Genomic DNA, 26079 nt, shown 5'->3' with positions numbered 1-26079 from the left:
GTTAATGAACGAAGGTAGACGAACGTTATTTTAGTTCGTAATTGGCGATAGCCGTTTTGGTTGTGTGAATAAGTAAAACGTCTGTATTTCTGATGTGCATTGAAGGGCGAATATAGTATTATTTTACTAACTGAAAGATTGTATGAGTCATTATTCCAAGTAGTACTGTAATATGGAAAAATCCAAGAAGCCCACCTGCGTACTTCGGAGTTATTACGAAGATCCGGTTACAACGATAATGAAGGACACTGTCAAGATTTTGTAGGTGGATACGGCGATCGGATATAGTATTATTAATTGGCATATCTCAGCTTATTGTGCTTGTCCGACTCGCCGGAAAATTTATCTCATTATTTCCATTTACCTAAACTTTATATTTTATTATACTATAAAGTGGTGACAACTGAAAGGCACGATACGTAGTGAGCAAGACAATGAGTACTAGGATTGTTAAGACAATGAATATACATGTTTGTTAATAATTTCTTTATGTTCTGTGTACTCTGTGACATGACGGAAACAATAATGTAATACTGGAAAAATAATAATTAAAAATAATAGTGATAAATAAATTAGAAGGAAGAAGACAACAATACCAAAAGTTGACAAGTAAAAGTACAATAGAGGCAAGTCTCAGTTACAAGAGAACAACAAGGTCGGACCGCGCAATGCATGCAGAAAATGCGTTCCTAGTAGGCCTGTTAGAAAATCCAATTACCTATTTCCTAAAATCCAGAACCTAAAGCTTCAGAGGCTAACGCAACAGCAATCATGTAGAGAGAATGAAATTTTTTTATCAGTACGAAAAGCATATTGAGTGAACAACAATTGAGATTACAATGACATATAGCTGTACATGCATTCTGTCACGCGAGAAATAGCACGGAAGTAAAATCGAAACAGAGAAAATATTAATTTTGCTAACTGCAGAGACGTGAATGTTTTCATAGTGTATGGATAAAATGATAATGAAACGTTATTTCAAATTCAAAATACCAATGTAGTAGACTTGCATTTGCAAAACGGAACAATGAGTGGTTTGGAACCGTCAGGCGGTGATTATTTGGGTCCTGGACGCGACATGCCATTGTTGCATTCGACGCCCGTGAATGCGAAACGTTTCATTACAAGCAATATGTTAATTAAAGTAGACAAAATTAATGATATCTCAAGGGAAAGGAATGATTTAAAGGAAGTAGTACGCGTAGTACAGATGCAGATGCTGATGGGCGTAGGGCAGAAGGGGCCTTAACAGAAACAATACAAACAGACATGAACGGAATGAAAACAGACATGAACGCGATGAAAACAGACATCAATGTCGAGTTTAGAGACCAATTTGAACACAGTCAATTCATGTCGAGTTTGGAAACAATGCAAGCAGACATGAACACAATGCATTCAAAGATGTCGACTTTACACACAACACAAACAGACATGACTATAATATGAAAGCAGAAATGACCACAGTAAAGTCCGAAATCTGGAAGGTAAATACAAACGTGACACACATATCAGGCGAAGTAAAAAGTTTGCTCACAAAACTCAATAATCTGGATGCGAAGTTCGCACAGCAGATTTCGCAAATCCCCATGGAGCTGGATAGGAAAATTAACAAACAAATACAAACTTCAGTTCACAATGTGAGTGAGAAATTGAAAGGCACAGTGGAAGAAAAATTTGAAACACACAGACGCACGTATGGACAGGAGCTATCCCGAATAAGAGAAACTCAGGATGATTTGCAGGTAATGCAAAGGAATACGCAGGTTAACATAGATAATGTACAATCAGAAGCAGCGAAGCTGAATTGGTTCTGTGACGAGTTACCAGAAAATGTAGAGAAAATCACAGTGGAGATAGGGTTACTTAAGTTACAACATAAAAGAATCAACTCAGATATTCTGCTACTTTAAGAAACAGTAAAGGATAATGTAAAAGAGGAAAACACAATGTTTGCGGAAAAATGCGTACGCGAACAGCGTAATTATGTGGAAGCAGTAAAGAAAGTAAGGGGGGACAAGAAAGAAGAAATTTTAAAACGTGTAGACCATGATATCAAATAGGTAGAACAAAGATTTATGGAAGAAATAGTTATCAAACAAAGTGCGGTAACATCATCTCCGGGAGTGATACGCGGAGCTATTAACAGCCGTCCACTGGTGAGAGAAATCAGTAGCTCGGACAACAAAGCCCAAAGAGAAATCAGTGGCTCGGACAACAAAGCCCAAAGAGAAATCAGTGGCTTGGACAACAAAGCGCAAAGAGAAATCAGTGGCTCGGACAACAAAGCCCGAAGAGAAGTCAGTGGCTCGGACAACAAAGCCCAAAGAGAAATCAGTGGCTCGGACAACAAAGCCCAAACCACGCTGCGCGAGCGCATGCCGGCGCGCTACGCGAGCAACGGCCGAAACTTTTATGAGACAGTATGTCATCACTAGACCACGGATTTTTAGGTCGTAAAAAAGTGTGTTTTAGGCACCTAAAATAGGCTCCTTCAGTAGTTCATTTAGGCTATATAAAACCTAAAATAGGCTCTAATAAAAATGATGCAGAGAAAATAAAAATAAATTAAAATAGACAATGTTGACAGTATGAACATGTTATTAGTCATTAAAACAAGGAGAATGAATATTTACACAGTTTCAGATCACAGCAATCCACAACATTAATGTTGAACATAACTCTAAATATCTTTGATTTCCTGCGAGATAAAGATCTCCGTAAAAAAGATGTGGCAATGGTTTAATTAATACATTCATAGTTTCACATATTCTGACCATAGCTGGTTTCACAATAAATAACCAAAATCTTTTCTAGGTTTTCTAGTGAAAAAACTGTGGCGCGTGTCAGTCAGAATTAATTTATACGCTGAAAAATAACGTTCTACATCAACAGACGTGACAGGGGCGTGCTTCATTTTCTGCACATGTTTGACAGGAATGCTGCAGTCAGGAGTGCTGGATTTTCCACAAAGTATGTTGCCAGCTGCACACAACTCCTTCAGGCCAGTGTTCTTCTGCAAAACCGTTTGCATTTTTGCCCGTACTTTGTACCCTACTTCACCTGGCGCTTCATTAATTTTCATTTTGACTTCTTCAAGCAAAGAAATATTTTCGTAGATAGGTCTCCCTAAGCCTTCAAATTGTAAAATTATTCTTGCCATAAATGTGTATTGGGACCTAATGTAAGATAAGCCCCTTTTTAAAGAAGAATCTTTGAGCAACTCCACTGCTGCAGTTACGGATGCAGCATCCTCCGGTATATTTCCAACCACCTTCTGGACAGCTGACAGATGCGCACTGTAGTATTCTGCTGCTATCAGCCACGTGCCCCAGCAGGCGACAACAGGCTCTGGCGGCAATGGGACATCTGGAAGCTGTCCTTTGAATGCTTGTATTCTTGATGGTGCCTTAACAAAAATTTTCTTCACCATAGATATTACTTTATTTACTTTAGGAAATTGTAGCCTTACTTGCTCTGCTATGCGGCTGATCCCATGCACTACAAAAGTTACGTGCAGCATCAATGGGTAGAATACTTTTAATAGCTGAAACGCTTCTATCATATATGCAGTAGCATCAGTGACGGCCAGAAGCACCTTATCCTCATCCACTCCCTTTGGATATAGCACCTTAAGCCCATTGTTCACAAATTGTTTTTTGGTTAGTTTTTGCAAGCTGTTTTGAGTAAATCAAATGAGCCCTGGATGGAGCATCTAGATCTAGCTTGCCAATAATCAGGTCTGCAATGTAACGGCCACAGAAATCCATATACAAGATTCTCCAACATCTTCTCGGATTCTGTGCAATGCAGCATTGTAAGCTGAATCCACATAATTCTTACGTAAAGTTGACTTTGCAGGAATAGACTGATGACAGTACTTCTTAAGAAAACCCTGAAAATAGTTTTCTAGTTTCCGAAAGGGGATGTTTGCTGCCACAAGTGCATGACACAAATCACTGCAGAACTTTCGAAGGATTCACCAAATTTATTGGTTAAAACAGTTTGCTTCAATTTTGACTTTTGTTCAACATTAGCTTTATGTGCGATTCCATCTGCATGCTGAGCTAAGTGAGATTTCTTAACACTCGAAACCTGATACGAGAGAAAAGGGAAATGCAGCTTAGAATCGCATAAAAAGAGTATTTCGTACTGATAAAGGATAGCGATAAAAAAGAAGTGACAGGAAAATAAGAAGGCTAAGAAAAACATCAACTAGCCTCCTTGTTGCATGCTTGCCAGAAAATAATTTTCCCATCTGTTGTATAACGCCTCATATGAGTAGACTTTGAACTTGCTGTTTTGGGCATGGCATAGTATTCTCACACGGAAACTAGAATTTATTTTGCACTTAGAGCGTCAGCAAAGCTTAACATGTCGGTCGCTACACAATCTATTGATTTGTTTTTGCTGGGAAAAAGTGAACGATGACTTGCTTTTTTTTATCCTTTTACTGCGGTGCGTGAGAGCGGTGGGAGAAGTACCGTACTCGTTGCTGGACATACGGCACCTGACAGATGGCCGCCCCTTCTGAACAAGCGAATGGAATCTACCGGTGCTTCAGATGAAAAACTCACTACTGTCAAATTATTTTTCGAACCGGAAAATTCACGTGTAATAACTTTCACGAAACAGAGTAGTCTGATAGGACTGCCTGTAGACAACAGCGAGAAAATGCGCGAAGGGCAGTAATTTGGCTATAGTGGGCGTCTACGATTAACATTGTGATATTTTAATCCGTGCTCAGCTTAAGGCCTATGAAACCGTTTCCTTGCGAAAATACGCAGCTGGCCAGAATCCTACGAACGAAATATTTTCAAATATAACATTTAGTACTCCCACGTTCGATTCTAATGTATAACTCAAATCTTTGACCTGTTTCCATTCGCTCACCGAAGTTAAGCACTGTCGCGCTCGGCGCGTACTTGGATGGATGACAATTCAAGCGTGACGAGTGCTGTTGGTAGTAAGGCAAGCAAAGGAATTGTAAACAGTCTCTAACGACCTTCGCCTTTGACGAGACGTAAATCCCTAAGTTTACTTCCTTTTCTAATCTTTGAAAACACAAGAACTCTTTGTCATATTGACGAAGTAGGTACTTTTTAGGATTTTGATGCCGCAATAGGCAAAATTAGGCGTCAACGTCGAAATACGAAATTTTAAGTCCTATGGAACTAGCGGTATTCAGTTTAGTTAGTCATGAAACGCGTTAAGTACCAGCTTATATGCAAAATGGAGCTTATGAAAAAAATAGGTTTTAACCTAAAGATTCGTGATCTATTTTTTACATACGAAAAAAAAACACCTATAAAGAGTATTTGGTGTTAACAGGGATAGCGATATAAAAAAATAAAAAAAGACCGAAGTGTTGAGCAAATACGAAGCATGAGCTCATATAAACTAGCCACCTTGCTGCACGCTGGGCAGAAAATATTTTTTTTTCCATCTGTCGTATAATGTGGAAAAACCTGGTGCCACTGTCTTATATGATGAAATAGGCACTTTTTAGGATATTAAAGCCGAAATAGGCAAAAATAGGCACAAACGTCGAAATAAGCTTTTTTAGGTCCTATACAATTACCGCTATTAAGTGTAAATAGTCATGAAGCGCGTAAGTACAAATTTTTAAGCAAATAGGAGCTCAGGAAAAAGATAGGTTTTTACCTAAAATCCGCGGTCTAGTCATCACCGCATGTAAATGCTGTTCCGTCCTGCCGGACAGTGTTGTTAATGGACGAGAGTGTAGTAAAACACCGACAGTTTCCCGTATTTTCAAATGAAACAAAGCGAACGCATCTGATAGTGATTATACGAGCCTTTAGGAATGTACTGCCTAGGACTTGGACATAAGCTCAAAAGATCAAATGTGTGGTAGGACACACAGAAGGCGAAGCCTTTTTGTGGGCTACAGAGATGTCCCAACTGTGCGCGTCATGTTATCAATATGAGAATGCATTTTTAGATAAATACTGGTCAACAGCTATCTAGCAGAGATTAAGACAAGAGGTATTCAACCCATTATCACATCATATAAAATTCGGTGGGGCTAAGAAACTATTTTGAAACATATCTGAATAAGACCCGCTAATGGAATAATCTGATATCTCAAGTCGATGTTTTGAAAATCTTAAAGACAAATTGCCTCCAAATGTTAGGGAAAAATTAGTAACCATTCTCGAATATGATCTCGAGTATTTTCTCTCAGTGCTCGATTCAATAGATTTAATTCATGAAGATGAGCAAGCCATGTCTAGTTATCGTAACGGTAATGAACACAACCCAAATGGGAGGGACAACTGCGGTAACGGCAATTGGCTTTGGAAACTGTAATGGTCGTGTACGTATGAATGAATGGCATCTTTTCGTACCGCCGCGCCACAACCGAAATCAGTACAATCGGGCCGGCCGAAGTGGCCGAGCACTTCTAGGCGATATAGTCTGGAACCGGGCGACCACTATGGTCGCAGGTTCGAATCCTGCCTCGGGCATGGATGTGTGTGATGTCCTTACGTTAGTTAGGTTCAAGTAGTTCTAAGTTCTAGGGGACTGATGACCTCAGAAGTTAAGTCCCATAGTGCTCAGAGCCATTTGATTTTTGAAGGACAATCGGTTTACCTATCAGCCACAGGGTGACCAAAGGTACGAAAATAAATATCAGCCCCATTGGTACGGCAATGGCCGAGATAGGAGAAATTCGAGAGAACACTTTGATACTAGGCGACAAGGGAATGCAAATTACCAGGATCGGAATACAGGGATCAAAGAGAGAACCGGCAGCCTGTACAGTCAAACAGAAACAACCGGATACGAACTGGCGAGCATGCGAACATACGATGAACATAGTAGAAATGGAGGCGGAAAGTGAAACAATACCTTTACCACCCCCAGGGAATAAAAATAATATTGCATGACTAAACCGTAATTTAAGAATAGATTTTCAAGAGGAAGAAAATAATGAACTAAAAGTGTTCTACAGTAATAATATTAGCGACATAAACACTAACAATAGGAAAGAGGAAGTTGAAACTGAAACAAGCTTACACGCACAGCAGATCTGTAATCAATTTTTAAAGTATGACAAGATAACAGAAATGAAAGAAGATTTATTCACTGAAGAGAAAGAAGCAACACTCAAGGTAAGTGAAATTATTCAAGCAACAATAAAGGTAAAGATGGGAAACATAGATATACCACTTGTTTTGGACACTGGCGCATCAACAACCCTGACGTCAACCAACTTGTTTAAAGAGATAGCGCAGGAAGTAAATGCACCTACAATACCCGAAGAGAACTGTAAGATGGTAACGGCGATGGGAATTTTGCAGTGTACTTTCTTGTTGATAGACAAACTTATAGTGAACTGTATACTTGGTATGGAGGTGTTCAGAAGGTATGGGGTAAAGGTAGACAGTGGCACCGGTGAATATGAATTACACATAGGAGGACTCACACTGATGGTAGATTTAATAAGAACTACAACGGCAAATCAGACCAGGCAGACACCTGACATTGAGGTTAAGCTTATCTACCCTCAAATTTTAATGGTAAATGAAATACAACATGATGATGTTGACAGAGAGAGGAGCTAACAGCAGACAGTAAAAGACGTAAATCCACTGGTCTTACCAATGAATACCGAAGAGAACAGACAAAATTACTTTTTAAGTATCACAACATTTTTCGCAAACAACCCAGTGTTATTGAGGGATTTGAATACAAAGTAGAAGTGTGTCCTCATGAAACTTATTGTAGAACGTCATATGACAGACCCAGTAAAAACGTCATATGACAGTCCTTGGGCAAAAAAAAAAGAGTAAGTCAAGAAATAGAGCGTATGATTAGATGGAAGGTTACTGAAACATCGCACTCACTTTATTGCAGTCCGATTCTGGCGGTTCGTAAAACTCACGGAACGGTGCGGTTGGTGTTAAAAAGTCCTCCTCTTATTGGAAGGGGGCCTAATTTTCAACAGTTCTGCTCATCCCCCTCCACTAGACACGGGCAGCCAATAATATTCATTCTCTTTACAAGCGGCTAGCAGCGAGTTGCAGATAGCGAGAATCTCGCTCCTGCATGCTGCACTGTTGCCGTACTTCGCGACAAGCGAATTATTCATTCAACTGTCAGTCTTGTTTTTTTGTTTCATTTTTTCTCGTAGCAGAATAGGTGTGAATGTGTATCTGTAAACGTTTAAGTGCGATTTAAAAAAAAAAAGCCAGGTGACGGCAATAAATGTGGAGTGTTTCACAATCAGGCGAGGGGGATTATTTACCGCATTTATAACTTTTTGAATGTGAATTTGAAAGCAGGTCTCCTACTGTTGACATCTGAAGACACAAGAACGGACTCGAGAACGATGTGATGTCGGCAAGAGAACAGTACAGAGAATTGAAAACTAAAGTGTCAGAGCTGTAGGAACCGTAGAAAATGTTGGCTTCGTGTCGCCTGGAAAGCATCGAAATCGGATACAACCTATAATACAAATGGATGGTTTTAACAATGATGTTTTAAAGTGCTCCATGTTAATAGGTTCTCGGATAATTATTCTGCATGCTGACTCTTCTTTTGGTTTTGTTTCTGAGAGCAAACTTGTATTTGCGTGTAAGAAAAATAGCAGTGACTACCATTCGGAAAATGAACACTGTCAGTTTCGTGACGTGATTCACAATTCTTGTCATAACTTGCTTCGAATTCGGTCATTGCCAGTTATAATTCAGCTGTCACAGAGAAAATACCAAGTATAAACACCAGAAAAGCAGATATTATTCCCTGCCTTAAAAATAAAAATATGAAGCACAGTTTTTGAACAAGACTCGTGCCGACCTCCTGTAGCTCGTTAATTTATGCAAGTCACGTGACAAAGTGTCCAAACTTGACTTCCTTGCAAGGTGAATGTGGTCATACAGTTTTGCGTTTACCCTTGTGTCGCTGTCAGTGTAGCCCTATGGAATTAATTTTGGCAAAGGATAAGGCTATACGCGAGAAAAAAACATTCAAGATTAACATTCACTGAATCGCTTTGTGCATGAGGCAATAGACAACACCTCACCTGTAGCTTGGTCATAGTCTGTGTGGCATGTTGAAAAGCTTCAAAAAGACTAATTTGTCAGAGAAGTGATGGTGGATATACGCCTTGAAGCTATCATCTTAAATTTACAATCAGATTGTTTGGAAACAGACTCAGATAGAAGCGACAGTGGTATTACGATGTAGACTTAGGAACAAAGTAATAATATTTCTTTGTTTTAAAGACTCGTGGTTTAAAAAACGTGTTTGTCAACATATCAGTGGTATACATAATAATGAGAACTTCAGGACTTTGTATGTTTTGAATTGTGCAAACCATAATGTTAACATCTTGCCAAGGAGAGGTGAAGCTTCTCCCATCATGTTGCATGCTCTAATAACACGCGAGAATGCAGCTAGATATATTCGTCAAAAGTCTGATATTTGTACATGTAAGCCCCTGTCACTATCAAGGTACGAACTGTATAAGGTCCTAAAATGACAGTTGCTGGTTGATATATCGGTGGTTTTCGATGTTATCGGTCATCATTACCTGGAGTTATTCGCATATGGTGGTTAATTGTTTGCTTGTTCATTGGATTATAAATGCTGTCTCTCACTGTGATATCGAGCGAGTTAGTTTACACTCATAATGCCCGTTAACAGCCGAAATTATGACAACTTACTGACTATTTCTACGATAGTCTTTTCATTGGTCGTTTCAACCACTAATTCCTTTTTACGCACGCTGATTACACTTAAGTCAAACGCATCAACACATATACCTTACACACATTATTAAAAATTCTGTTGACTAGAAGTGGTCAAACAAGTGTAATGATTTCGGTTTGTGCTTTAAGTTAATTTTGTTGTGTATCGAATTTTTACTTATAATACAGTTCAAATCGAAATTAATGATAATTATTGCAAGCAATTTCAATGATCTTATCGTTACGCAATTGTCATTTTGAGAAAAAAACTGTACTTCATGACTTCACAAAGCTGTGTCAGCTGTTCTCTCCGCCCAACGTCACGCAGAATCTGTGGAGCAATGGACGCAACATCGTCAAGACATGAATTAATATTTCTCTCATGATGACCGATTGAAATTGGTTTTAATATTTACTATTCCTCTCATAGATCTGAACGTATAATACGATGTATAGTAGGCAAATGAGACGAAATGTTGTCTGCAACAACGCACTTCGGCAACGTGGACTTTGTCTGGCCGCTCTCTGCTGACACGCATGCGCAGGTCTCATCCCTCCACTGCTACGCCTCTATGCGCGGAAGGACCGTCTTACATGACGCGGGCTATAGACGGGAAAGAAATAAGCAAAATCATCGTTCCTACAAGAACAATGCCAGAGAGTTTAGATGAGCAGTTATTAAAGTTTCATGGTGTTAGGTCCTTCACATCCCTCGATTTAAAGGCTTCGTACTGGCAAATTGACAGAGTACTTGGACTGGAAGTGCTTAGCCAGATTACACTCTATGTTGGTGACCTATAAATTGCGACCCAAACATGGAATGAACATGTAAGTGTTTTGGAAAAGGTTTTTCTAAAATTTGATGAATACGATGTCACAGTTAACTTAAAAGAGTCCGAATGTGGAAAAGACAAAGTAACATTCTTAGGGCATATCATTTCACCAGTAGAAATTGTACCTGACCCCAGTGAACAAGATGCGATACTCAGTTTCCCAGCACCTTAAACAAAGAAACAATTAAAAGGTTTTCTGGGACTGGACTCGATTTTTAGGAAATTTCTGCCACAATTGTTGAACAGTAGTTCACTATTACACTTACTGCATAAAAACCACACTTGGTTGTGGACTAAAGAATGCGAAAATGATTTTCAGCAAATTAAGTAATCGCTGATTAACGTACCCATCCTTAAACACCCAGAAATGGAGTTGGAATTCTGTTTAAGCATCGATGCTTGTTACCAGGGGCTCAGAGAGTGTCTGTTTCAAATAATAACAAAGGGTGGTAATGAAGTAGTCAATATAATCAATGTTGCTAGAAGAACCCTCACAGATTGTGAAAGATCTTATTCTGTAACTGAGTTAGAAAAGTAGTGGTAGTATGGGTGTCCCGCAAATTTAAATGTTACCTTTGGGGAAAACATACTAGCGTTTACTGTGATTATCAAGCTTTGTCCTTTCTTCTTACACGCAAGTTCTTTCATAACGGAACAGCGAGGTGGTGCATGTATGTTCAATAGCTTGATTTTGAAATAGTGTACATAATAGAGAAACAGAATGCTTTGGCAGATGCACTATCACTGCTACCACAAGGCCGCACCGATTTTCACAAGTTAGAAGAACAAACGTCTTAGTTCAGGACACTTACAATAAATAATGGAACTTTTACATCATATTATATCAAAATGTGCAAAGACATGTAACGCTTGAAAGAAGAAGACCTGAGATGGAGCGAGGAAAAAATTTACAGTCTAGAACATACAAACATTTAGAGCAGTATTACATTATACACAATGATGTACTTTTGCATAGAAGAGATAGACGAATGAGTAAGTGATGTGTGTGAATACCTCATGTATCTGTGGATAATTTAATTCAACACATGCACCGCAGATGGGGGCACTATAGCGCGGTAAAGTGCGCTGCCAAAATTTCAACATATTATTATTTTCCTAATATAAAGCGACGTACAGAGCAAGTTATCCGACACTGTGCAGTTTGTCAAAAGGACAATCATCAGAACAAGATATGTCTTAACGTACTACACCCAACAATACCAAAGCAACCAAGAGATCTTGTGTCTATTGTCGCCGCAGGGCCTTATCCTCAAGCCCGCTGTGGGGCAAATACATAGTAACCCTGTGTGACGTTTTTAGTAACTATCTCCAGCTATACGCAGTAAAAACAGTTAGGTCTGGACCAATCATGAGGCGTATTCTAAAAGACTACATATCACGCATTAGGAAACCCCAGCAGTATTAACTGATGTTGTTGTTGTGGTCTTCAGTCCTGAGACTGGTTTGATGCAGCTCTCCATGCTAGTCTATCCTGTGCACGCTTCTTCATCTCCCAGTTCCAACTGCACACTACATCCTTCTAAATCTGCTTAGTGTATTCATCTCTTGGTCTCCCGATACGATTTTTACCCTCCACGCTGCCCTCCAATACCAAATTGGTGATCCCTCGATGTCTCAGAACATGTCCTACCAACCGATCCCATCTTCTAGTCAAGTTGTGCCACAAGCTCCTCTTCTCCCCAATTCTATTCAATACCTCCACATTAGTTATGTGGTCTACCCATCTAATCTTCAGCATTCTTCTGTAGCACCACATCTCCAAAGCTTCTATTCTCTTCTTGTCCAAACTATTTATCGTCTATGTTTCACTTCCATACATGGCTACACTCCATACAAATACTTTCAGAAACGACTTCCTGACACTTAAATCAATACTCGATGTTAACAAATTTTTCTTCTTCAGAAACGCTTTCCTTGCCATTGCCAGTCTACTTTTTATATCCTCTCTACTTCGACCATCATCAGTTATTTTGCTCCCCAAATAGCAAAACTCCTTTACTACTTTAAGTGTCTCATTTCCTAATCCAATTCTTCAGCATCACAAGCCTTAATTCTCCATGGATTTTAATTCCTACTCCGAACTTTTCTTTTGTTTCCTTTATTGCTTGCTCAATATACAGATTGAATAACATCGGGGATAGGCAAAAACACTGTCTCACTCGATTCCCAACCACTGCTTCCCTTTCATGTCCCTCGACTCCCATAACTGCCATCTGGTTTCTGTACAAATTGTAAATAGCCTTTCGCTCCCTGTATTTTACCCCTGCCACCTTCAGAATTTGAAAGATAGTATTCCAGTCAACATTGTCAAAAGCTTTCTCTAAGTCTACAAATGCTAGAAACGTAGGTTTGCTCTTTCCTTAATCTTTCTTCTAAGCTAAGTCGTAGGGTAAGTATTGCCTCACGTGTTCCAACATTTCTACGGAATCCAAACTGATCTTCCCCAAGGTCGGCTTGTATCAGTTTTTCCATTTGTCTGTAAAGAATTCGCGTTAGTATTTTCCAGCTGTGACTTATTAAACTGATAGTTCGGTAATTTTCACATCTGTCAACACCTGCTTTCTTTGGGATTGGCATTATTATATTCTTCTTGAAGTCTGAGGGTATTTCGCTTGTCTCATACATCTTGCTCACCAGATGGTAGAGTTTTGTCAGGAATGGCTCTCCCAAGGCCGTCAGTAGTTCTAATGGAATGTTGTCTACTCCGGGGGCCTTGTTTCGGCTCAGGTCTTTAAGTGCTCTGTCAAACTCTTCACGCAGTATCGTACCTCCCATTTCATCTTCGTCTACATCCTGTTCCATTTCCATAATATTGTCGTCAAGTACATCGCCCTTGTATACACACTCCTTCCACCTTTCTGCTTTCCCTTCCTTGCTTACAACTGTGTTTCCATCAAAGCTCTTGATATTCATGCAAGTGGTTCTCCTTTCTCCAAAGGTCTCTTTAATTTTCCTGTAGGCAGTGTCTATCTTACCCCTAGCGATATAAGCCTCTACATCCTTACATTTATCCTCTAGCCACCCCTGCTTAGCCATTTTGCATTTCCTGTCGATCTCATTTTTGAGACGTTTGTATTCCTTTTTGCCTGCTTCATTTACTGCATTTTTATATTTTCTCCTTTCATCAATTAAATTCAATATTTCTTCTATTACCCAAGGATTTCTACTAGCCCTCGCCTTCTTACCTATTTGATCCTCTGCTGCCTTCACTATTTCATCTCTCAAAGTTACCCATTCTTCTTCTTCCGTATTTTTTTCCCCCATTCCTGTCAGTTGTTCCCTTATGCTCTCCCTGAAACTCTGTACAACCTCTGGTTCTTTCAGTTGATCCAGGTCCCATCTCCTTAAATTCCCACCTATTTGCAGTTTCTTCAGTTTTGATCTACAGTTCATAACCAATAGATTGTGATCAGAATCCACATCTGTCCCTGGAAATGTCTTACAATTTAAAACCTGGTTCCTAAATCCCTGTCTTACCATTATATAATCTATCTGATACCTTTTAGTATCTCCAGTGTTTTTCCATGTATACAACCTTCTTTCATGATTTTAAACCAAGTGTTAGCTATGACTAAGTTATGCTCTGAGCAAAATTCTATCAGACGGCTTCCTCTTTCATTTCTTAGCCCCAATCCATATTCACCTACTATTTTTCCTTCTCTCCCTTTTCCTAGTGACGAATTCCAGTCACCAATGACTAATAAATTTTCGTCTCCTGTCACTATCTGAATAATTTCTTTTATCTCATCATACATTTTTTTCAATTTCTTCGTCATCTGCAGAGCTAGTTGGCATATAAACTTGTACTACTGTGGTAGGCGGGGGTTTCGTGTCTATCGTGGCCACTATAATACGTTCACTATGCTGTTTGTAGTAACTTACCCGCACTCCTATGTTTTCTTCATTCATTATTAAACCTACTCCTGCATTACCCCTATTTGATTTTGTATTTATAACCCTGTATTCACCTGACCAAAAGTCTTGTTCCTCCTGCCACCGAACTTCACTAATTCCCACTATATCTAACTTTAACCTATCCATTTCCCTTTTTAAATTTTCTAACCTACCTGCCCGATTAACGGATCTGACATTCCACGCTCCGATCCGTAGAACGCCAGTTTTCTTTCTCCTGATAACAACGTCCTCCTGAGTAGTCCCCGCCCGGAATCCGAATGGGGGACTATTTTACCTCCAGAATATTTTACCCAAGAGGACGCTATCATCATGTAATCATACAGTAAGGCTGCATGCTAAAATTAACTGATAAAGCATCAAATTCAACAAGTGACCAATTGAAATCATTTTTAAAATCAGAATACATACGTCATAATTTAGTATCCAAATTCCATCTGGAAGGAAGTCCAGTCGCCCAATGCTTTCGTGAATTTAACAGATTTATCCGGACATATATACCACAGAATCAAAAGAAATGGGTACAATATCTGGATTCGTTTCAGCATATAATAAATCACCTACCACACCCATTAACAGGGTAAGCACCTGCCGAACTTATGTTTGAGAAAGTGGAACTAGATAAATGGGCAAAACCGATGCCAAAATTAGGGCACAAAGATGTAACCTCAGATGATAATGTTCGGCAAGTGCTAATAACATTGGAAGAGCAAGCTCAAATAAGGAAAGGAATTTACGACAAGAAATTAAAAAACGTCACAGAATTCCAGGCTGGACAGGATGTACTACTAAGAACTCATCCAAAATCACTGAAGTTGTGAGCACTGAATAAAAACTGGCAACTGTTATATGTTGGTCCATATATTATTGTTGACAAGCCAAATCCATGGTGCTACTTCAAAGGAAATATAAAAAATGGTAAAATAAAAGGCATGTATCCACATAAAGATATGCGGAAATTTGTTGAATGAAAAATCAAGTCTCTTTCTTTTCCTGTCTGTTTTATCAATAAAACACATGAAGGTAGGATGTTTGTCGCCCTTTGACGAATAAACTGACTGGCGCGCGGTTCCTATCCATCTATGGGGTACAATACTTATATTTCCGGTACCCTCTCCCTCTTCTACTGTTCTGTTTAGCCAATAAAGAATGTTCAATTTTCTTCTATTATCCAACATGCATAGAATGCCATGCAACCTAGTGAACGGAAATTTTCCTTGCGTTTCGATGTTGTACTTTTTAAGACTGAAATATCTATAGAAGCAAAGGAAACACAGAGTGTACAACAAGAAGTAAAGCAAAAATACATAATACTGAACAAGTGAAAACCATAGGATGACGTAGTCGTACTACATCGTGCACAAAAACTGGAATAAAGATTGATGGGAAAGGAAGGAATTCACAGCGTACGAGATTTACGCGAGAGCCATGAGAGGTGAAACGTACTGAGACGTGCAGCTACACTTAAAGCTGAGCGTACAGTGGCTACTACATGCGAAGCGGCTAACAGCTGACTGTTGAGGTAGAGTACGAAGAATGCAAAGTCAAGGTCAGAGTCCCCTTTAAGGACATTCGGCTACAGCAGAGATGTGCAAAGACACACCGCGCACCACGATGAAAACCATTTTGGAATTTAAGCTAATCGGCATCCAACTGGATAAAACAGAAGAGATACAAAATGGAGTACCTACCAGCTGTTTACTATAACGTCAATCATCCACACAAACAAAACGAATAGAGACATTTATTCCCAAGTGAGAGAACATTAATTTTAAGAGTGTACCATCAGGTTAAGCGTATGTAGTTTTACGAAAAGAATCGCATCGACGCAAGTAAATCATGAGGAGTGTAGAATACGTTAAATCTGTGAACTTAACGTAGGCTATTGAATGTATATTGATAGAAATACGTATAAGGATTCAAAGTAGAAGGAAATGAGGGAAATGGGCTATCCGACTATATACAACATAATCAAGACAAGTTTGAAAGAGAAATAATAACATGTACACTTAAAAGAACGCGATTAGCACTGAACTTAAGAAGATACAGCACGCGAGTAAGTGACAATGAGAAAGGTAGAAAGAAATATACATATAAAAAATGTGTGTGACTGCGACGTAAACTATAAAATATCATACAATATTTAGCGAGAAGAGCAGTTGTGTACTTATAGAAGTACAGTTCTTTACAGACAACACTAGAAGTACTGAGCTTAAAGTACAGGGAGAATGTGTACCAACAAATATGCTATTACAGACCTCACTTATATTAGTTGCTCTTAATTACATAGTACCTTATAGAAAAAGCATAGGCAGCAAAATAAAACTGTAAACATGAATCGTACAACATGCAGGAAATAAGCTAAGTAAATACGAAAACAAACCAATATGCACACAATGTAATTACATTAACTTTAACAAAAGAGTTTAGGTAACTATGGTATAATTTAAAAGCAATATGGAGATGTAAAAGATATTTTACTGCTGGATAATACTTGGAAGTAGGTCATAATTAGTAGGTATTAATTAGTATTAATTAGTTAATCTACGTTTGTGGTGACATATCGAGTAATTTTAGTTTATCTATATTTGTGGGAAGAAATAAATAGGGCGGTGGTGTCACTGTGAGGACCCCACAGGTAATATAGGGATGTAAATGGAGATTTGTGTGCATAATTTTTAATGAATAATTATATGGGTACATTGCGATGAATATGAAGATGAATATTACAATAGTACCTAGGAAATGGCCACGAAAGCGACGTAAGAAAGAACAGTTTATATATAGTTTTAAGTCTTAGAATGAATGATTGTATCCCGCATCTCGTGGTCGTGCGGTGGCGTTCTCGCTTCCCGCCCCCCCCCCCCCCCCCCCCCGGTTCCCAGATCCGATTCCGGGCAGGGTCAGGGGTTTTCTCTGCCTCGTGATGGCTGGGTGTTGTGTGTTGACCTTAGGTTAGTTAGGTTTAAGTAGTTCTACGTTCTAGGGGACTGATGACCATAGATGTTAAGTCCCATAGAGCTCAGAGCCATTTTGAATGATTGTATGAGTGTGGAAGCGAAATATGATGACACATCTGCAGGAAACAATTGTGAAAACGAATATCTTGAAGAAGCAGTGAAGGGTAAAGAAGAGAGAGTGAAGTCAGCAGTACAACGGTACATGGTACATTTAACATACACAACGGCACAGTAATTTGCTACACATACATCAGAATGAAAAATGACTTCATGTCAAAACTATTTCCTTAGCGACTAATTGTTACAGCTTGAGCAACCATAAGGTGAATAAGTTTTTGGCATACGCAGAAGCGAAAGTAGGCTAGTTCCTTTAGCATAAGCATCTTCTTCTTTAGCGGGAATGAATTATGAGTGGAATTACACTTGACAAACATTCAGTAAAGTTACGGGTCACACGTTACGAAGGTATATATGTGTATGTCGTGGGGCTAATAAGGCAGATATACAGCTTGTAATACACTCCTGGAAATTGAAATAAGAACACCGTGAATTCATTGTCCCAGGAAGGGGAAACTTTATTGACACATTCTTTGGGTCAGATACATCACATGATCACACTGACAGAACCACACGCACACAGACACAGGCAACAGAGCATTCACAATGTCGGCACTAGTACAGTGTATATCCACCTTTCGCAGCAATGCAGGCTGCTATTCTCCCATGGAGACGATCGTAGAGATGCTGGATGTAGTCCTGTGGAACGGCTTGCCATGCCATTTCCACCTGGCGCCTCAGTTGGACCAGCGTTCGTGCTGGACGTGCAGACCGCGTGAGACGACGCTTCATCCAGTCCCAAACATGCTCAATGAGGGACAGATCCGGAGATCTTGCTGGCCAGGGTAGTTGACTTACACCTTCTAGAGCACGTTGGGTGGCACGGGATACATGCGGACGTGCATTGTCCTGCTGGAACAGCATGTTCCCTTGCCGGTCTAGGAATGGTAGAAGGTGGGTTCGATGACGGTTTGGATGTACCGTGCACTATTCAGTGTACCCTCGACGATCACCAGAGGTGTACGGCCAGTGTAGGAGATCGCTCCCCACACCATGATGCCGGGTGTTGGCCCTGTGTGCCTCGGTCGTATGCAGTCCTGATTGTGGCGCTCACCTGCACGGCGCCAAACACGCATACGACCATCATTGGCACCAAGGCAGAAGCGACTCTCATCGCTGAAGACGACACGTCTCCATTCGTCCCTCCATTCACGCCTGTCGCGACACCACTGGAGGCGGGCTGCACGATGTTGGGGCGTGAGCGGAAGACGGCCTAACGGTGTGCGGGACCGTAGCCCAGCTTCATGGAGACGGTTGCGAATGGTCCTCGCCGATACCCCAGGAGCAACAGTGTCCCTAATTTGCTGGGAAGTGGCGGTGCGGTCCCCTACGGCACTGCGTAGGATCCTACGGTCTTGGCGTGCATCCGTGCGTCGCTGCGGTCCGGTCCCAGGTCGACGGGCACGTGCACCTTCCGCCGACCACTGGCGACAACATCGTTGTACTGTGGAGACCTCACGCCCCACGTGTTGAGCAATTCGGCGGTACGTCCACCCGGCCTCCCGCATGCCCACTATACGCCCTCGCTCAAAGTCCGTCAACTGCACATACGGTTCACGTCCACGCTGTCGCGGCATGCTACCAGTGTTAAAGACTGCGATGGAGCTCCGTATGCCACGGCAAACTGGCTGACACTGACGGCGGCGGTGCACAAATGCTGCGCAGCTAGCGCCATTCGACGGCCAACACCGCGGTTCCTGGTGTGTCCGCTGTGCCGTGCGTGTGATCATTGCTTGTACAGACCTCTCGCAGTGTCCGGAGCAAGTATGGTGGGTCTGACACACCGGTGTCAATGTGTTCTTTTTTCCATTTCCAGGAGTGTATTTGTCCATGACTGTGAAATATTACGACGATTAAGAAGCAGTGAAGTCAGTATTGTCAAGGGATTAAACATACCCAATACTCGCTCACAAAGGCTCACTTGTAAATGTTGTACATAGTATGAAGATTTATCGAAGGCAAAGGATGGAATAAGTGCACTAACGACGCAATACAAGTAGCAATCCGAGAAGTAGCTTGATCTCTGAAGCAGACCCTAACAAATCCTCTTTTCTCCATGTAGTGAGTAGTGCTGGAACGTATTTACAACGTGTAGCTGTAAAGGTAAAAATGCTCAGGGGGTCGGTCCTGCAAGACGAGAAAATAAAATGCAAATATTCAGAATAAATGCAAAATTCCTTCTAATTTACATATTACTGTGTAAGATGGTGTCTTCATGGAGTCCATATGCGAAATGTGAGTGTGAATTGTACATTTATTTGTCAACTTTATTATTCTCGATGTTTATGTCTACGTAAAATGTATGTACAATTTTCTATGTGTAGTTGTGAAGGTAAAATTGCACAGAAGGTAGGTCCCGCAAGACAAGAAAGGATATGCAAATATTCAAAATAAATGCTAGATTCCTTCTAATTTACATATTAGTGTTTAAGAGGGTGCATTTCATGGAGTCCATACCGAGCGATGTGGCGCAGTGGTTAGCACCCTGGACTCGCATTCGGGAGGACGACGATTCAATCACGCATCCGGCCATCCCGATTTAGGTTTTCCGTGATTTCCATAAATCGACCCAGGCAAATGCCGGGATGGTTCCTCTGAAAGGGCACGGCCGACTTCCTTCCCCATCCTTCCCTAATCCGATGAGATCGATGACCTCGCTGTTTGATATCTTCCCCCAAACAACCCAACCAACCAACCCTTATGGAGTCCATATGTGAAATGTCTTCCCCCTGAACCATGGACCTTGCCGTTGGTGGGGAGGCTTGCGTGCCTCAGCGATACAGATAGCCGTACCGTAAGTGCAACCACAGCAGAGGAGTATATGTTGAGAGGCCAGGCAAATATGTGGTTCCTGAAGAGGGGCAGCAGCCTTTTCAGTAGTTGCAGGGGCAACAGTCTGGATGATTGACTGATCTGGCCTTGTAACAATAACCAAAACGGCCTTGAAGTGGTGGTACTGCGAACGGCTGAAAGCAAAGGGAAACTACTGCCGTAATCTTTCCCGAGAGCATTCAGCTTTACTGTATGATTAAATGATGATAGCGTCCTCTTGGGTAAAATATTCCGGAAGTAAAATAGTCCACCATTCGGATCTCCAGGCGGGGACTAAACAAGAGGATGCCGTTATCAGGAGAAAGAAAACTGGCGTTCTACGGATCGGAGCGTGGAATGTCAGATCCGTTAATCGGGCAGGTAGGTTAGAAAATTTAAAAAGGGAAATGGATAGGTTAAAGTTAGATATACTGGGAATTAGTGAAGTTCGGTGGCAGGAGGAACAAGACTTTTGGTCAGGTGACTACAGCGTAATAAACGCAAAATCAAATAGGGTAATGCAGGAGTAGGTTTAATAATGAATAGGAAAATAGGAATGCGGGTAAGCTACTTCAAACAGCATAGTGAACGCATTATTGTGGCCAAGATAGATACGAAGCCCACACCTACTACAGTAGTACAAGTTTATATGCCAACTAGCTCTGCAGATGACGAAGAAATTGAAAAAAATGTATGATCAAATAAAAGAAATTATTCAGATAGTGAAGGGTGACGTAAATTTAATAGTCATGGGTGACTGGAATTCGGTAGTAGGGAAAGGGAGAGAAGGAAACGTAGTAGGTGAATATGGATTGGGGCTAAGAAATGAAAGAGGAAGCCGCCTGGTAGAATTTTGCACAGAGCACAACTTAATCATAGCTAACACTTAGTTCAAGAAACATAAAAGAAGGCTGTATACATGGAAGAAGCCTGGAGATACTGACAGGTTTCAGATAGATTATATAATGGTAAGACAGAGATTTAGGAACCAAGTTTTCATTTGTAAGACATTTCCAGGGGCAGATGTGGACTCTGACCACAATCTATTGGTTATGACTTGTAGATTAAAACTAAAGAAACTGCAAAAAGGTGGGAATTCAAGGAGATGGGACCTGGATAAACTAAAAGAACCAGAGGTTGTACAGAGTTTCAGGGAGAGCATAAGGGAGAAATTGACAGGAATGGGGGAAAGAAATACGGTAGAAGAAGAATGGGTAGCTTTGCGGGATGAAGTAGTGAAGGCAGCAGAGAATCAAGTAGGTAAAAAGATGAAGGCTAGTAGAAATCCTTGGGTAACAGAAGAAATATTGAATTTAATTGACGAAAGGAGAAAATATAAAAATGCAGTAAATGAAGCAGGCAAAAAGGAATACAGACATCTCAAAAATGAGATCGACAAGAAGTGCAAAATGGCTAAGCAAGGATGGCTAGAGGACAAAAATGTAAGGATGTAGAGGCTTATCTCACTAGGGGTAAGATAGATACTGCCTACAGGAAAATTAAAGAGACCTTTGGATATAAGAGAACCACTTGTATGAACATCAAGAGCTTAGATGGAATCGCAGTTCTTAGCAAACAAGGGAAAGCAGAAAGGTGGAAGGAGTATATAGAGTGTGTATACAAGGGCGATGTACTTGACGACAATATTATGGAAATGGAAGAGGATGTAGATGAAGATGAAATGTGAGATACGATACTGCGTGAAGAGTTTGACAGAGCACTGAAAGACCTGAGTCGAAACAAGGCCCCCGGAGTAGACAACATTCCTTTGGAACTACTGACGGCCTTGGGAGAGCCAGTCCTGACAAAACTCTACCATCTGGTGAGCAAGATGTATGAGACAGGCGAAATACCTTCAGATTTCAGGAACAATATAATAATTCCAATCCCAAAGAAAGCAGGTGTTGACATGTGAAAATTGCCGAACTATCAGTTTAATAAGTCAAAGCTGCAAAATACTAACGCGAATTCTTTACAGACGAATGGAAAAACTAGTAGAAGCCGACCTCGGGGAAGATCAGTTTGGATTGCGTAGAAATATTGGAACACGTGAAGCAATACTAACCCTACGACTTATCTTAGAAGCTAGATTAAGGAAAGGCAAACCTACGTTTCTAGCATTTGTAGACTTAGACAAAGCTTTTGAAACTGTTGATTGGAATAATATCTTTCAAATTCTGAAGGTAGCAGGGGTAAAATACAGGGAGCGAAAAGCTATTTACAATTTGTACAGAAACCAGATGGCAGTTATAAGAGTCGAGGGACATGAAAGGGAAGCAGTGATTGGGAAGGGAGTGAGACAGGGTTGCAGTCTCTCCCCGGTGTTATTCAATCTGTATATTCAGCATACAGTGAAGGAAACAAAAGAAAAATTCGGAGTAGGTATTAAAATCCATAGAGAAGAAATAAAAATGTTGAGGTTCGCCGATGACATCGTAATTCTGTCAGAGACAGCAAAGGACTTGGAAGGGCAGTTGAACGGAATGGACAGTGTCTTGAAAGGAGAATATAAGATGAACATCAAAAAAAGCAAAACGAGGATAATGGAATGTAGTCGAATAAAGTCAGGTGATGCTGAGGGAATTAGATTAGGTAATGAGACAACTAAAGTAGTAAAGGAGTTTTGCTATTTGGGGAGAAAAATAACTGATGATGGTCGAAGTAGAGAGGATATAAAATGTAGACTGGCAATGCCAAGGAAAGCGTTTCTGAAGAAGAGAAATTTGTTAACATCGAGTATTGATTTAAGTGTCAGCAAGTCATTTCTGAAAGTATTTGTATGGAGTGTAGCCATGTATGGAAATGAAACATGGACGATAACTAGTTTGGAGAAGAAGAGAATAGAAGTTTTCGAAATGTGGTGCTACAGAAGAATGCTGAAGATTAGATGGGTAGATCACATAACTAATGAGGAAGTATTGAATAGGACTGGAGAGAAGAGAAGTTTCTGGCACAACTTGACCAGAAGAAGGGATCGGTTGGTAGGACATGTTCTGAGGCATCAAGGGATTACCAATTTAGTATTGGAGGGCAGCGTGGAGGGTAAAAATCTTATAGGGAGACCAAGAGATGAATACACTAAGCAGATTCAGAAGGATGTAGGGTGCAGTTGGAACTGGAAGATGAAGAAGCTTGCACAAGATAGAGTAGCATGGAGAGCTGCATCAAACCAGTCTCAGGACTGAAGACCACAACAACAACAGTTGTGAAGGTAAAAATGGTCCTGCAAGACGAGAAAAGAAAATGCAAATATTCAGAATAAATGACAAATTCCATCTAATTTACATATTACTGTGTAAGATGGTGTCTTCATGGAGTCCATATACGAAATGTGAGTGTGAATTGTACATTTATTTGTCAACTTTATTATTCTCGATGTTTATGTCTACGTAAAATGTATGTAAAAATTTCTGTGTGTAGTTGTGAAGGTAAAATTGCATAGAGTTAGGTCCCGCAAGACAAGAAAGGATATGTAAATATACAAAACAAATGCTAGATTCCTTCTAATTTAGATATTAGTGTGTAAGAGGGTGTATTTCATGGAGTCCATACCGAGCGATGTGGCGCAGTGGTTAGCACCCTGGACTTGCATTCGGGAGGACGACGGTTCAGTCCCGCATCCGGCCATCCTGATTTAGGTTTTCCGTGATTTCCATAAATCGACCCAGGCAAATGCCGGGATGGTTCCTCTGAAAGGGCACGGCCGACTTCCTTCCCCGTCCTTCCCTAATCCGATGAGATCGATGACCTCGCTGTTTGATATCTTCCCCCAAAAAACCCAACCAACCAACCCTTATGGAGTCCATATGTGAAATGTGAGTTGTACATTTATTTGTCAACTTTATTATTGTCACTGTCTATGTCTACGTAGAATGTATGTATTATTGTCAATTTTAAGTGAAATTTTAATCTTGAAGCACCACCATTTATGTACCTATGTGAAATGCAGCGCGACGGAAGAGTAAAATACTCGAACGTGGGAAGTGATACAAAAATAGTAAGGCCTGATAATAGTGAAAATAACGGCTGAGCTGTGATAAGAGTAAAAGCTACCTCCTAGCGAAGTCATTACAGTGAGTGTGAAGCGCGTGCGACAGAGAAACCAACCGATATCCGTATAACCACTAACTGATGTTTGAGGGCTGCCGGACTACAGTGCACAACGGAAGACGCTGAATCCTGCAATGCGGCCCTTACCTTCAATTTCACTGGCAGAAAACTTCGTCCAGGTGTTAGATGAGGTAATGGTGTTCTTCGGGTTGAGCTTTGAAGCTGAATCCGTTGTATCCAGTCTCCGGACTGGAGGGAATGCACAATACCACCTTCATAAGCCTGGAGCGACGTTACAACAGCTTCGCGGTCAGTGCAACTGGTCACGTGGCACCTGCGTCACTGCGACGGGTTCGTTAAACAATGAGCTACTACTGGCGATAAGTGCAGCGAACAATGAGATACAGTGTGCCGAAAGGACGCCTTCTCAGAATTGCTAATGAACCGAAAGAAAGTGAGAAAGACAATTTTAAGAACATGGTGGAAGGACAATTTAAGTAATTTAAAATTTTTCCCCTGTTTCACACCATACAACGTCAAACGTTAGGATAAATAACAAACTAAGACGGTAGCACAACATGAGGGTGCAATCATGTAATATAAATGTGTGTGAATGAATTTATGTGTATGATTTGCAATGGACAAAGAAATAAAGCTTTGTAAACATACTTGTAGTAGCAATAGACTATTAAAACTCCATTGACTTGCACCAAGTGAGCACACTATGAGCCCCATTGTAAATATGACTACTGTATACTGTCTCTCTAAATAAAGAGACGTATTTCCAACATTATACAGTAAGAGGGCCTTTGTGATGTACCTTTTGCATGTCTTGCTTTTATGTTTTCGTTTTCTTCAAAAGCAAAGAGAAAAGGTGTAGCGATAGCCCAGCGTAGAGCCTGCGGCTACCGTCATGTATTTTTTTTATTTTCAAATATTAAAATACCGAAGATGTTCTTCCTGTTCCTGGGTAAGGGGAAGGACTCGGTCTCTGTTACTGAATAAAGGTAGACGCGCGTTATTTTAGAGCACAACTGGCGGTAGCCATTTTGGTTGTCAGAACAAGTAAAAAGTCTGTATTTGTGATGTGCATCGAAAAACGAATATAGTATTATTTTACTAACTGAAAGATTGTATGAGACATTATTCCAAGCGGCACTGTAATAATATAAAAATCCAAGAAGCCTACCTGTGTACTTCGGATTTATTATGAAGATCCGATTGAATCAGTAATGAGGGATGCGGTCAAGATTTCGTAGATGGATACAGCAATCGCACTACTAATTGGCATAGCTCAGTTTATTGTGACTGGCCGACATGCCGGAAAATTAATCTTTTTATTTCCATATATTTTAACTTTATTTGTTTATTATAATGTAATGTGTATGTTAAATACAAATGCCTTGTTTACTTTGTTTGCTTCTTTGAAATCAATATACAGTTTAATTACATTTGTTGTTCCTCATTTCCATTTTTCCAAATAATTTATTGAACATTTATATTGATTTTGATACAAATACACCGTTTGTCTACCTAATGTGGCATATGATAAACATGAAAAGTCATTAAATTTTTCCCCCTTCCTAGTAATGAATATCCCGTTCTCTGAAAACAAATTTCTCAACTGTAGAGGTAAGTCTTAACGTTGACGACTGA

Source organism: Schistocerca gregaria, chromosome 5, assembly GCF_023897955.1.
Source record: "Schistocerca gregaria isolate iqSchGreg1 chromosome 5, iqSchGreg1.2, whole genome shotgun sequence".
Taxonomy (NCBI): Eukaryota; Metazoa; Arthropoda; class Insecta; order Orthoptera; family Acrididae; genus Schistocerca; species Schistocerca gregaria.
Note: the sequence above shows the minus strand (reverse complement) of the source record.